This window comes from Saccopteryx leptura, chromosome 3 (assembly GCF_036850995.1).
Source record: "Saccopteryx leptura isolate mSacLep1 chromosome 3, mSacLep1_pri_phased_curated, whole genome shotgun sequence".
Taxonomy (NCBI): Eukaryota; Metazoa; Chordata; class Mammalia; order Chiroptera; family Emballonuridae; genus Saccopteryx; species Saccopteryx leptura.
Window position 1 is genome coordinate 355,121,982 of NC_089505.1, and position 14,703 is coordinate 355,136,684.

A 14,703-nucleotide genomic window follows, 5' to 3' on the forward strand; every position below is an offset into this window, starting at 1 on the left:
TCAATGGTCGTGATGGCAGAGCAGTGCTGGCACCGTGCCAGGTGGCATGGACTTATAACCCGTGTTTAACTCAACTTAGTTTTATCAGTCATGATAGTCCAATAGTTCGTAAGTTCATTTGAGTTTTTGTTTTTTTTTATTTCTTAAGACTATATTCAAACTAAAATACTAATGCGAAACAAGAAGCACAAAAACTGTAGTGTTGGGGCCTGACAGACCTAGCTTTAAGTAAAAGCTTTACCAGCGACTGGGTTGATGGCATCAGATAAGTAATTTAATCTGAGTTTCTGCTGCAGAGATTAAAATAAGAAACATAAAAAAAAGCAAAAATAATGATACTGACTGCAAAAAGTTATTGGGAGGAGTTAAAGAGGTAAGAGGCAATGTCCAGCATATAATAAAATTTTTCAGCAAATGATATACAGTGTGTTCGTAAAGTCATGGTGCACTTTTGACTGGTCACAGGAAAGCAACAAAAGAAGATAGAAATGTGAAATCTGCACCAAATAAAAGGAAAATTCTCCCAGTTTCATACCTATTCAGTGCAGTTTGATGTGGGCTCACGCACAGATTTTTTAGGGCTCCTTAGGTAGCTATCCCTATAGCCTCTACAGACTGATCACTGACTGATGGCCTACCAGAACAGGGTTTCTCCACCAAACTGCCAGTTTCCTTCAACTGTTTATCCCACCGAGTAATGTTATTCTTATGTGGTGGCGCTTCGTTATAAATGCGCCGATATTCACATTGCACTTTGGTCACGGATTCGAATTTAGCGAGCCACAGAACGCACTGAACTTTCCTCTGTACTGTCCACATCTCCACTGGCATGGCCATGGGCTGCTCCACTGTATACACGGTGTTACGTCATCATCTGCACATGTGCACATGCTGCCACATCATCCTACAGAAACTGGGAGGGTTTTCCTTTTATTTGGTGCAGATTTCACATTTCTGTCGTCTTTCGTTGCTTTCCTGTGACCGGTCAAACGTGCACCATGACTTTACGGACACACTGTATTTGTGTAACTAATATAATGTTTTCTCATACTTGTAGTTGGATTTAAAAATTAAGAGAAATTTCTATACTGCTTTTATCTAAAATAAATATATATTTTAGTGATTAGCATATTCAGTAAATAAGAGCCTTAATTCTAGTCTGAGTCTCCTAATTATTATGTAGTTACTTAGAAATTAAGCCATTGAAATCAGGCTCCTTGGCTGAAAGTAAGGTTTATAAGTTCTAATTACTCAAAGCAAGTTCCAAAAATCAGCAGCATTAACAGCATCTAGGAGCTTGTGAAAAACTTAAGACTCTCAGGATTTTCTAGACTACTGAATCAGAAAATGCATTTAAACGAAATCTTCAGGTGAGTCATACACCTAAGAAAGTTTAAGAAGAATTGAGTAGAGGGGTTCTCAGACTGGAGACTTTGCTAAACATAGATAGCCAAGCCCAACCCCAAAGTTTCTGATTTAGTAAGTCTAGAGTGGACTAAGATTTTGCAGTACTAACAAAATAACGCTGATGCTGTTAGTCCAGGGATCACATTTTGATAATGACTAAGGCATTCAGTAGGGACTCAGAAGGGTCATACTTGAGTAGCAAGACTAAAGGAGACCTAGAAACTAATCTCGAACCACTCTAACAAGGCTTATTTTAAGAATAAGCCTTGAAAGTAACAAATCGATTAGCAAGTAATAAAACTACCTGCCACAAAAAAGCTTACCACTCCCTAAAGGAAAATAACAACAGCCAAACACTCAACCATATAACATGAAAAGATATCAATCATCCAATCAAAAATTGCTGACCATGTCAAGAAGCAGAAAAATGTGACCCATAAGCAAATTACCAGTTAAACTGCAGGATGCCAAGATCAGAGCGTTACAACAGCTATTGTATGCATGTATGTTCGATATGCTCCAGGATTTAAAGAAAAACATAAATTTAAAGAGAAAAGTGGAAAATATACTAAAGAACTAAATGCAATTTCTAGAGATGAGAGCTGCAAATAAAAAAATCTACTGAATGAGCTTAACAACACCTATACATCCAAGAGAATTAAGAATATATCCACATAAACACCTGTATGCAAATTTCCATAGGTATACTATGTAGAGAAAAAGTGGAAACAACTCAGATGTCTATCAACTGATGCATGAGTAAACAAGGAAGTCTGACAGAGTACATTCTCTGAACCATGAAGTTATACTGTCTTTCATTAAAGAGATATAAATAATACAGTCGGGTTTATGGGGACAGAAGAGCACATGGCCACAGAGAAAGGAGCAGCCTTATGTCTATGCCATTCCTAATATGCAAAAATGTGGACTGAGCATTCCCACATCACAAGACTTTTTTTGAAGAGGAAGACAAAATTTGAACTTGTAAATAAAAACTAATAATTTTTAAACATGGGCATTTATTTTTAAAAGTTTCATATTTTATGGCAAACGCCTATAGGCCAATGATGGCCATGATGAGCCAGTGTGTGTCCTCAGCTTTAAAAAGAACTGTAGGCTTCAAGGTGTCCAAGAGAGTGATACACATACCAAACATGAAGTTTCATAGCTTCAGAAGTTCCATATGTCTACACACGGCCTTTTAAATGTACATAGCAAAGGGGAAATGTAAAGAAAAAAGCAATCACTCAAATATGCATCCAGAAAAAATCAGGAAGTAGCAGCCCAAATGCAAAGAAGAGCTGTGGGCAGGCAGCTCACTATTTCAGAATAACAAACAACCAGCACAAAATGCTGGCCTACTGTCATCGACAGAGACAACTGGGAACTCTTGCTATAAAAATGCTGTCCCACTTACATGGGGCACACTGCACTCAGTGGGATATAAGCAAGCAAAGACATATCCATCACTACCTCACAAGGTCACTGGACGAAGAACAAATAAAGAGCAGACAGGCATGGGGCTGATGCACTTGATACAAATAAGTATGGGCCTAATACTTCCCTTAAAATACACCACTCGAAACTGGATCAGCCGTTTGCTTAGGCAGACACAGCCATAAAACGCAAACAGTTCCAAAATCCCTTACCTCAAAGTAGTTCAAAAGTTAGTATAATTTTAATATTTTATTATTAAAGGTTGAATATTTTTATTTGTTTATTAGACCACTTTGTTCTTATTTTGTGAATCATCTTTCATACTCTTTGCCAAGTATCTATTTAAAATAAGATTTTAACTATTAAGTTAGCGATTTTTAGAAAGCAATTTGATATATATATGTATATGTATGTATGTATGTGTATATATATGTGTGTGTGTGTGTGTGTGTATATATATATATATATATATAAAGACAGTTTCACATCTTTTTATTTGGTAATATCACTTTTGGAAATACATGCTGAGAAAGTAACCCAAAAGATAGAAAAAATGTTTTATTAACAAAGTTATTTAAAATAAGAGATATTTATAATAGTGCAACACTAAAAACAGCCTTCGAACACACAAAAGGAAATCTCCTATGAGTTTGTTAAAACTAGTGTGGGAAATGCTTATGATATCATATAAAGGAAGAAAGCAGTAAGTTGTTTATATGTTATTATCGCCACTGGGCAAACATGCATAGAAAAATATACAAGTATTGACTGATACAATTATCGATAATTTTTTTTCTACTCTAATGCATTTTCCATATTTTATTCAATGAGTTTGTATCATGTTAAATCACACACATTTTCTATCATGAAACCTGAAATGCCATAATCAGAAATGCATTTATTTAGATCCTGAAGAATTTGATTGTAAGACTCACATAGAGATGACTATGATCAATGGATGGAGGCCTGAGCAATGTAGAAGGTTAGTGGAACGTGGTTGGTGGCAGGCAGATTATAAAAAGTATATCTTAGAAGATATGTCAGTGAAGGATCCTATTTGCAACTGAGAGCAATTCTCTCATTTTAAACATAAAATAGTACTCTTTTTTCTTTTCTTTTTTCTTCTTTTTCCAAGTTAGAGGAGGGAAGATAGACAGATTCCCACATGCACCCTGACTGGGATCCACCCGGCAACCCCATCTTGGGCCGATGCTCTGCCCATCTGAGACCATGCTTGCAACCAAGCTATTTTAAGCATGTGAGCTGGAGGCTCCATGGAGCCATCCTCAGTGCCCGGGGTGATGAGCTGGAACCATTCAAGCCATGGCTGCAGAAGGGGAGATAGAAAGAGATAGAGAGAGAGAAAGAGAGAAGGGAGAAGTGGAGAAGTGGATGGTCACTTCTCCTGTGTGCCCTGACCAGTAATTGAACCCGGGACATCCACACACCTGGTCAACACTCTACCACCAAGCCAACCAGCCAGGGCTTAAAATGGGATTCTTAAAGGCGATTGAGCTGCTTGAGACTCTCCTGGAGACCCCCATAATAAAGGTGAGAAACAGCATACCCCAAAACAACATGAATGAAGATACCACAGCTGCCTCCACTGGGCTGGCGCTGCATTTTACTTCACAGATAATGGATGTTGTTACTGGGGCAGCTGTCACCACAGCCAACGGAAGTTCGTCAGTATCTATGCCACAGAGATGGTCACCCACATTGGGGTAGATTCTGTATGGTCTCAGCTTCATTTTAACACCGGCTTCTGTGTCAAAGCCTGAAGTGGGCGCATCTGATAGGGGATCCTATGCGACGTGCTCCATCCACACGACAAGGGAGGTGGGAGGACGAGTAACCAGCACTTTCAGCTTCTGCACAGCACAAGGGTTGCGCTCCTGCTCAAGGAGGGGAGGCGTCGCCGAACTCAGGAAGGGGATTCTCGCACTACTGACCAAAATGGGGACAAATGTTCTCTAACACGGGGGCCTCACTCAGGACTTCTGGAGAACCCGCGTGTATCTGTCGGCACAGGCTGGAACTACAGCATTTCTGAGTCCTAGCAGAATGTGTGGTTCTCCCAAAACACAAGAAAATAAAGGTCTCTAAGAAGCAACAATGCGGCCATGGGCCACTGCCCTGCTGTCTCGCCTCCCTGCCTCCTGGGTTTCCGATGCAGGGTGGGTGGGGCCTGGGCTCCCCCCTCCTCCGACTAGAGACACAGAATGTACCTCTTAGCTGCCACCGAGGATGGGCTCCTCCGTGACAGAGCACCTCACAGCCTGCAATCCATTCATCTGGCTCCTTCCGGTTCAGTGTCACCCTTTTTGGTGTGTGGACACAGACCCGGGAGCAGGCACCTTTGGCTTACTCTCCTGATTGCTCTCTGTGGAAGTAATAAACTGTCTAAATCTAAAAGTGCCCCGTTGGACATGGACAATAGTGCGGTGACTCCCTGGGTGGGGGGAGTAGAGGATGGTAGAGGGGAGATAAATAGTGATGGGCGGAGGGACACATAGTACAGTGCACAGGTGATATGTTATGGAATTGTGCACCTGAAACTGTATAATTTTGTAAACTAGTGTCACCCCAATAAATTCAATTTAAAAAGAATAAACTTGTTTACATATTTTTAATTATTGAAAAGAATAAAATAAAAGTGTCCCATTATATCTTTACCAGTCAAATCAGTCAGGCTTTGGCTTTGGCTTGTCATGTCTTATGTGTGTGTCCAACCCACCTGTTCAAACAGAAGGAAATGTACTGGCCCAGATAAGTGAAAACTGGACCTAAGAGCTCAAATAAAATTATCATGAGGCAGTCTCTCTTCTCATTACTGACTCAGTTTACCTCTCTGTTTGGTTTTGCTTTCAGACGGGCAAGCTCCCCAAGATGGCCGCCGGAACACCAAGTTCACGAAATCCTTAGAACTAACAATCCAGTAGAGTCACAGGTTCTCTTTCCCAAAGAGTCCAACAGGAGCCACGGGACGGACTCTCCTAGGACTGATTTGAAATGTGAATAGAATACGAAGATCATCTCTATACGCCATGTTCTTACCCTTGGAGGCAAGAATGGAGTTATCCCCACCCGAGCCACCTAGACTGAGATTGAGAAGCTGTCCTAAGCAAGCCAGAAAACACTGACTTTGTGAACGTTCCCGTATCTCCGCGCCAGATGCCGAGGTACCATTCATTCCGTGATGCACCTCCCCTAATGCCGTGAAACAGGTAGGCACTTGAGAAGTCAGAAATGAAACACATGCACCAGGCAAACATTGTGGGAGATGTTATTATGCATGCACACCTGGAATCAGTTAATTGCAGGTGCTGATTCAGTCAGTCGGAGGGAAGGCCAAGCAACCCCGAGGCTGCTGGCCCACACTGGTAGCAAGGAGGCAGAAACGTACAGCGGTTTAGAAACAGCTGCACAGATAGTGTGAATCAAATCCTGCTTTCTAGTGTTGCTGGTTTTGCTCTCTATGCCAAGAAGCACAAATCCCATTGGTCAAGCTTGAGTCACATGGTCACTCACCCCTAACCAAGCCAAAGAACATGGACCTTTGCATTGCTGGCAGAAAGCAGTTCTCCAAAGGCACAATGAGGCTGCTGGTACCAGGAGAAGGGACAACAGATGCCATATGGTCCTGCAAGGACATAGGTAGTAAGGTACCCAGCTGGAATCAGAAAACAGATGGCCAAGTCAGCTCTCTTCCACAGGGGCCCAGGAATAGCGTATCTACAGTGATGTATCTGAAATAGCACGATACAACTGATTCCCGGCCCGCTTCCAAACACTTCTGTCTGCATGGGAAAGATGAAAGGCCCACACCAGTGTTAAGTAGCCAGCAATCATTACAACACAGTCACTCGGACAGGCCCAAAGGTATCATCAGCCCACACAAGAGTCCACTGTTATCACATTGTTCACCAGGCTGCCCTTCGGGCCTTGGTCCCTGTCTGGGAGAAACTGCTTAGTGCCCCGAGAGAGCTCTCTTTGATTCTCACAAGGCAAACTGTCTTTTGTTTCTGCCAGTTCCAGCCTATGTTACACTTCCTACCACTAACTCATAGCTCACAACTCTTCGTCAAATCCCATGACCCCTTCAGCTCAAGGTTTCACTGGCAATACTGCTAAATAACACAACCACAGCGACCTTAAAGCATGACTGCTCATGAGTGTGTCTAATATGTAGGTGCTGCTCTAAGACTTTACATGTGTCATCTGAGTCACTGCACAAGGCAGGATTTTGTCCTGGGCAGGGTGGCTCAGCTGGAACTCCATTGCCTGGAGTCCCTTACCTGCAGAGGTCCAGCGTAGGTCTGGCCGCAGGAAAGAGTTGGGTGAGATCTGAGAGGCGGTGGTCTGGTTGTCATTGGCAGAGGTGACGAGGAACGGGGCAGAGGTGCTGGTGGGTTCCAGCCTCCTCTTGAATTTCCCTGCTCCGTGCCTAGCTCTTCATCCCAACTTCCGGACCTGCTGACCAAATGTGACCACAGACGAAGGTTGCTAGATTCAGCAAATAAAAATACAGGGACAGTGAGCTAAATTTAGATTTCAGATAAGCAGCATTAAAGAAAAAGTATAAGTATGTCCCTTGTAATAATTGGAATTGGGATATACTTATACCAAAAAAAAAATTATTTGTTGCTTATTTGAAGTTTTCACCCAGATTCACAGTCTCTAGCCACAAGGGAGCCTGCAGTAGGCTTCTACAGCAGCCGGTGTACCCAGCTCTGGAAGCACCCTACTCATTCAGCCATGTCAGGGCTGCCGCCTAACAACTTTTCTCTCCTCTTTTTAGACCGTTGTTTGCCCGGATTCCTCCCACGGTCGTGCGGGGTTGAATTCCTACAGTGCATTCTGCATTCCACAGCACTCGGAGCTTTCTACTCCCTGATTAAAATAATACACACTCTGACTTGAGGAGGAAGGTGCTCTTACTATTTCTGTCTCACAGGAAAATAAGTTTGACATGAAGAGGTCAAGTTACTGGCTTATAGTAATACATCTAACAAGTAGGAGTTAAACCCAGACATTTTGCCTAAATAGCTGGCTTACGTACCATAATACATTGCCGAAACAGAAAACAGGGAGAAGTATTTTATATAACAGTACATATGGGGAGATATACCATATATTATGTATATCTAGTATATATCATAGATGCATACATCATATAGAGTTATATTGATATACAGCATATATAACAGGTATTATGAGTAGTACATATATGTATCCATATATAAACTATGTAACTGATTAGATAAATGTGTATATATTCACCTTATATATAAAATTTAGTTCCAGGATTTTATAGATATTAATTTTTCAATTGTTTTCACAAGTGAATATCAAAATCCCAGCATTATAAAATTGAACATATACACGCACACACATATATATACACATTCTCAACTGCATGTATTTGGTATTTATTAGTGACAATAGTTGTAAAACCAGTTTTTATAAAAATCCTGGAACTAAATTGTCATATAAACAAAAAGATTGGATGAAATTGCATCTTTAGATAATATTGGTGACTCAACAAAAAAGAAGAAGGAAAGACTGAGCTCTTATACAGACAATGGTGCATCTGAACGGGGAGAGGTAACAGGTTCTCTGTGGAGGAGGGTTCCTGAGACAGTTCAGGCTGCGGAACAAATTCAACGTTTAGCAGGAAATGATAGATGATTTCACTTCATGAGTTCGCCGCAGACTAATTATTGTAATAAAATGTGTTTCATTAAAGAGAATTCTGGTTTCTAGTGATTGTACTGACTGTAAACCAGTTTGGATAACCCCAACAATAGCTGAAGACAATACATATAAAGACTGCAGGGAAAGTTCACACAAGGAGGATGAATATATGAGTTTATTACTGTGGTTTAGACTTAGCATCCTAACAAATCCTAGGCTCCTTTAATGAAATATCCCCTGATTTCTTAAGGCAATGCCCAGTTGAAGAGAAAAGAGGGTACTTGGAAATAAAAAAAAATGTCTTAGAATCATTTAAGTATATTTAAATATAATTTTGGAAAAAACACATTTTAACATAAATTTGTAGGAAAAATGTAAAATTATAACAGGTTTTATCAGATTATTGGTATAAACTCCATCCATGTACTCAAAATACCAACCAAGCCCGTAAGGCCCGGTTTGTAGTGAGATGTAGAGGTGACGTATAAAGCACTTTTTCATGTTCTACTTCAGTCACAAAACTGTTGGTGGCTCATGGACAAGGCACATCATAGCATTTGCAGAGAGTAAAACCCCAGGGCTGCAGATACGTGAAGACCCTTTCCGCCTCTGATTCCTGTGAGTGTGTAACAGTGTGTGCGTGAGTTTTGAGTGTGGCAACTATCATCAGACATATTTCAACCTGGTGGGAGATTCATAACGATTCATTTTCTGGGCATATTCTTCCCTTGTACCATCAACTTCGCTTGCCCTTTCCTGGATAGGTGGTGGATGGAGGCAGTGGTGTTTCAAGGCCAGCGTGTACCAGCTCATGAGAGCTGAAGACAAATTTTTGAGAAGCCTTCAGGCTGCTTATTAAAAACAGACATTCTTAAAATATGAATTATATAAAGTTACAAGTAGGTAACGTATACTAATATAAAGGTAACAACTACTCGACAGTTCCTAATTCTTTTACCATTATCTTGTTATCTATGCTCTTAAGCTTATCTACATCTGTCATACTGGCACACCTCTTAATAACTCCCATTTTACTGACTGCACATTGATAGTTTGAAACTGATCATGGTGAGAATATTTACACCACGGAAATCAGCATGTGCTACAAATGAAAGCTGGCTTCTGCCCTAGATGGTTGTTAACCATTTACCAGTGCACCACTGGATAGAGGCCAGCATGAGAACTGAGTCTTGATCCCAGGCATGGAGGGTGGCATTCGAGCTCTGGCTGCTGTGCGGCGCGGAGGAAGTGATAACAGGGAGTCTGCAGAAGAACCCACACAGATGTGATCTAAAGAGGCTAGGCAGACAGAAATTGAGATTCTGGCTAGAAGCCATTGAGATAAGATCTTAGAAAAGCAAACAAAAGCAAGGAGGTCTAAAGAATTGGGTGGGTAGTGAAACCACAAAAAAAAGTTATTGAACTAAGTAAGTAAATTATCAGGTTTTATAAAGTGAATCCTAGGCATGGACAGGGAAGAGGCGTTTAAAGGCAGGGACAGTGAGGCCCTGGCAGGAGAGCTTGGTTGGTTAGCGCGTCCTCCCAAAGTGTAGAGGTTGTCAGTTTGATCCCCTGTCAGGGCACATACAGGAACAGATCGATGCTCTTCTCTCTCTCTCTCTCTCTCTCTCTCTCTCTCTCTCTCTCTCTTCCTTCCTTCCTTCTTCTCTCTCTAAAATCAATAAAATAAACATAAAATAATTAAGGCAGAGATGCTGATTTTTACATTTACCCATCACTTCAAATAAAACCCTACTTTTTGAAATCATTTATTTTTCTTCTAATCAAAGCTCTTAAGTCTTCAATGTCTGATCTCACATTAAAAAGGAAAGAAGCCAGATTAAAACAATTCACACAAAGGTCTGATTCACATTCTTTAATACTAGAGGAAATGTTCACTCACACACATATGCATACACACCCCTACACATACACGCGCACACCCTCCACACAGGTCAGCTAGAATAGCATTCACTGGAGAGAAACTGTTGGGGAAACAATTAGCAGCAGATCTGTAGGTTCCCAGTTCCTCATTCATGGTAGCAGGGCCGGACATAAGACTCAGACGACCCTACACCTTGAGCCATGAACTTTGAGCTCCGTGATGGAAAAAGTTCTGACTCCTCCCTGGTGTGATTCCCTACTGTGTTGTGTTAGAAATTTGGCTTCAACCATATCCTGCCAGTTTAGTGGTCATGAATGATGGGAAATAGTCTCCACCCTGAACACTCGGTTCCAGAACATATAGTTTCAGTGATATGATACACCAAACTAGCAGCAGGAATTGCAACATCAGGGTTTACTGTCAGGGAAGTATTAGTCCTTCATCAAGGGTTGGAGATCAACCCTTGCATTTGACGAGACTTGCTCATCCTAAGGACTCGGGTGTAGCCAGCCACCGTGGGGCTTGCAGAAGGCCAGCTCCTTTGTTTGAAGGTGAGTCTGCAGGGTACCATTCTCGGTCACATTTATCTTTACTTCTCATTGACATATAGCCTGGATCTTCTAAAAGATTCGGGGAATGTAACAGATAGTTCATTGACATGCTAATTAGCTTCTATTAGCTGGAAAGTTCAAAGATTTTCTTTTAAGCAGAAAGATCTTCTGCTGCCTATTTTCAAGTCTTCTAGAATATCTCATCCTCCTAATAGAACAATTATTAATAAAATTAATACCCTTTTTGTGACCCCCTGGAACAAGAATAAACCATTTCTTTTTATCCCCACTGTTTTTGATGATAAGGGAATCTTGAATATGTTCATAGAGGGGGAAAGACTGAGCATAAAGTGAAAATTAAAAATTGAAGCAAGAGAAGAGGAAATTAATGGGTTAATTTCCTCAGGGAGGTACAAAGGTTAAATAATAAAAAGCTGATATAGGGCTCAACTTTGGATAAGGAAAGAAACACGTCTTATGAAACAGGAAGAGAGGAGAAGAGTAAAGGTGATGAATCAGAGAATTTTAAATGTGGGGTTTATTTGGTGGCTGATATTACTGGAGCTCCTATTATGTAATGTGAATAATCTCAGCTACTTCCTGCAATGTGGAGGAAGGAAAGAAAGGAGGAGGGAGAGTGAAGTGTGATTCCCAGCACAGCTCTCCCCCAGATTGCCTTCTTCCCAAATCCTCATTCCTGAGCTTTCCATATTCTTGATAGAAGTGCAGGGCTTATAGGCTGCTGTCTGATTGGTTCTGAGCCAGCCCACTTTAAAATTTCCAGAGGTCTGGTTCACAGCTCCCATCGGTATCTGCCATCTACCATCTCTTGCTGCCCGCACTAAACTTTCCAAATTAATATCCTGTTGCACAGCACGAGCTAAAGGATAGGAGACAAGTGACAATACCATTTCAACTCAGGAAAATAAATGTTCTGAGCGGAGTATGCACATCAGGTTACGGAAAGACATTGGGTGGGAGAAGACCCTGCATCATCTTCAATGGCCCAGAGAAAGGCCGCCATACAGAAGTGCCCTTATGGCCAAAGGAATTACCCAGGAAACTGATGTGGGATACAAGAGTGGTAAGAAGAAAGAATGTTCCATGAGAGAGAGGAGCATGTGCAAAGGTCCGGAGGTGGGAGAGTTATTGGAATTGTAGATGGGTTAATAGAACTTGTGAGGTCAGAGAGTTCATTGGAAGCTTATTGTACCCCAAAACACCTTGAATGTATTCCGGGGTGTTTGGAATTGATCCCAAGAACAGCAGGGAACATCAGAGGAGCTTGAAGTAGAAGAGTGACTGAGATCACTTTTGTGTTTCAGATCATTCTGATGGCAGTCTGGAGGACACAAGGGATGGAAACAAAGACTACTGGTTGTGAGAAGGATGGTGTCCTGAGAGAGACTGAGCACAGTGGGAATGAAGAGAAGGGCTACATTCCAGACAATAAGACAGTGGAAGAACTACCAGACAATATAACTGATTAAATATGTGGCATGCAAAGCGTTACCCAGAGAAACACCCACATGTTTGTTCTGGATAACTGAATTGATGGGCCTGTTTTCAATAAAACAAGTATTACTGGTTAGATGTCCTAAAAGTTCTTATGAAGTAAAAGAGTAGGGAGGGTTGAAATGGTTTAGATTTGCTTTCATCACCGGGCATATTGTCTGCTTGTGCCAATATGGGAAAAGTGAAAGAAACTATGAAATAATAGGGGAGAGAAATGGAGGAAGGGGCGGTGGAAGAAAATGACAGCTGGGAATCCCTAAGGCCCCAATCAAAGTCAGATAATATGACTTCATAGTGGAAACAAGAGCCTGGATTGGGACATTCTTACAGCAACCCTGGACACTGTGAGAGCAGCATTAAAGACAGACCTTGGCCTGACCTGTGGTAGCGCAGTGGATAAAGCATTGACCTGGAACACTGAGGTCACCGGTTCAAAACCCTGGGCTTATCTGGTCAAGGCACATATGGGAGTTGATGCTTCCTGCTCCTCCCCCCTTTCTCTCTCTCTCTCTCTCTCTCTCTCTCTGTCTCTCTCTCCTCTCTAAAATGAATAAATAAATTAAAAAAAAAAAAAGACAGACCTTGGGTTGAACCCGAGCTGAAGAATATATGGGGCAGTGTGGGAGGATATAGTAAAGTACAAGATGGGAGGCAACACCTGGGACACACAAACATCTCTAAAAGGCCTTCCCATGACCACGGGATAAAAAGGGAGGCCAGGAAAGCCAGACTGGGGCCAGTGAGGGAATAAGAAAAGACTAAATAGCTGAGGCCAATGGACTGAGAATGGAGAATTCGATGAATAGGATGTCGTCATCAGAGAGGATTCCGCATTCAAGGGTGGCAGTAGCAAAATCCTAAGAAATAAGGTGGGTCCAGATGTTCTGAGGCAACATGGTTGAAGATGTCATAAGTATGAACACTGACATTTCGGAAAATAGGGTCCAAAGGGAGTCTGTGAGCAAGGTAAAATTCACACTGAAGGTCAGTAAATCACAGAAATGGGATGAATAAAAGGCAAAAATGTGAAACTGTTAAGAGCTCATGGTCAATTGTGTGAAGGAAGCGAGAAAGTGGGGGAACAGAGTGGGGCTTAGTACTTGTCTTCCTTTAATTTCAGCGGTGTTGCCTTTATTCAAAGGAAATTTGCATTATGAAGAGAAAACAGGTTTGGGTAGTACTCACAAGAAGGAAACTATTCCAGGAAGGAATTAGTTTATGGACAAATAATATGCTACAATAATAGAAGGTAGCCCAATGACTCTTTTTTTTCATTCCATTGGTCATTGTAGAAGCAGGCAGGAAAGAAACAGCAGGATGGTTGGGGATGGTCAGGGATGTGTGGTGTAGCATGAATCTGCTGAAAGGGACACAGTAGAAATTTGTCCCCTTGGTGGCAATTTTTAAAAATATGCACAATTGAGGCTTTTCTGGGTCACTAGCAGTTCTAGAAACTCCGAGTTGTTTTAAGTTTATTCACTAAAATGGTGAGGCGGAGCATTTTATCCACTGAGCATCTCCATGATGAATTCTTTGTAGAGGTGTAGAGGTCTTCCCTCTGAACATTCTTTAGGTGCCTACTGAGAAGTAATAGGCAAAAAATAAAACAGACAGGAAGAGCCCTGGCTGGATAGCTCGATTGGTTAGCGTGCCAACTTGAAGCGCATAGGTTGCCAGTTCGATCCCTGGTCAGGGCATATACAGGAACAGCTTGATGTTCCTGTCTCTCTTCCTCTCTCACTAAATACTACTACTGCTAATAATAATAATAATAAACAGACAGGAAGAGTATTCCCTACCAGTGGGGTCTGAACAGAGGGTTTACTGATGAGACAAATCAGTTCAGAAACTTTAAATTTCCTAATAAACACCACACAATAAATATCAGAAAGTGATGACTAAGGTGAATAGATAGGACTTATGTCTTCAAAAGGTTTCACCCACACCCTGTTTTGTGGTTTTTACCCTGATGTTGCCACCACACCTACTAGTTTCGCTTATTAAAATAATGAAGAGGCAGAATGACTAAAACCTGCTAAATAGTGCGTAGTGGTAAAACGATCCTCAATCCCTCCAAGGCTAAACCTGACAGACGAGATCTGCATTCAGTCTGGAGAATGTCTGCGGAGGTTAAATAATGTTTTCCAACCTGGTCTAGGCGTGTACACCGGTGTGTGGTGTTTTATCTCCAGCTGATCTTTGAGAATATTA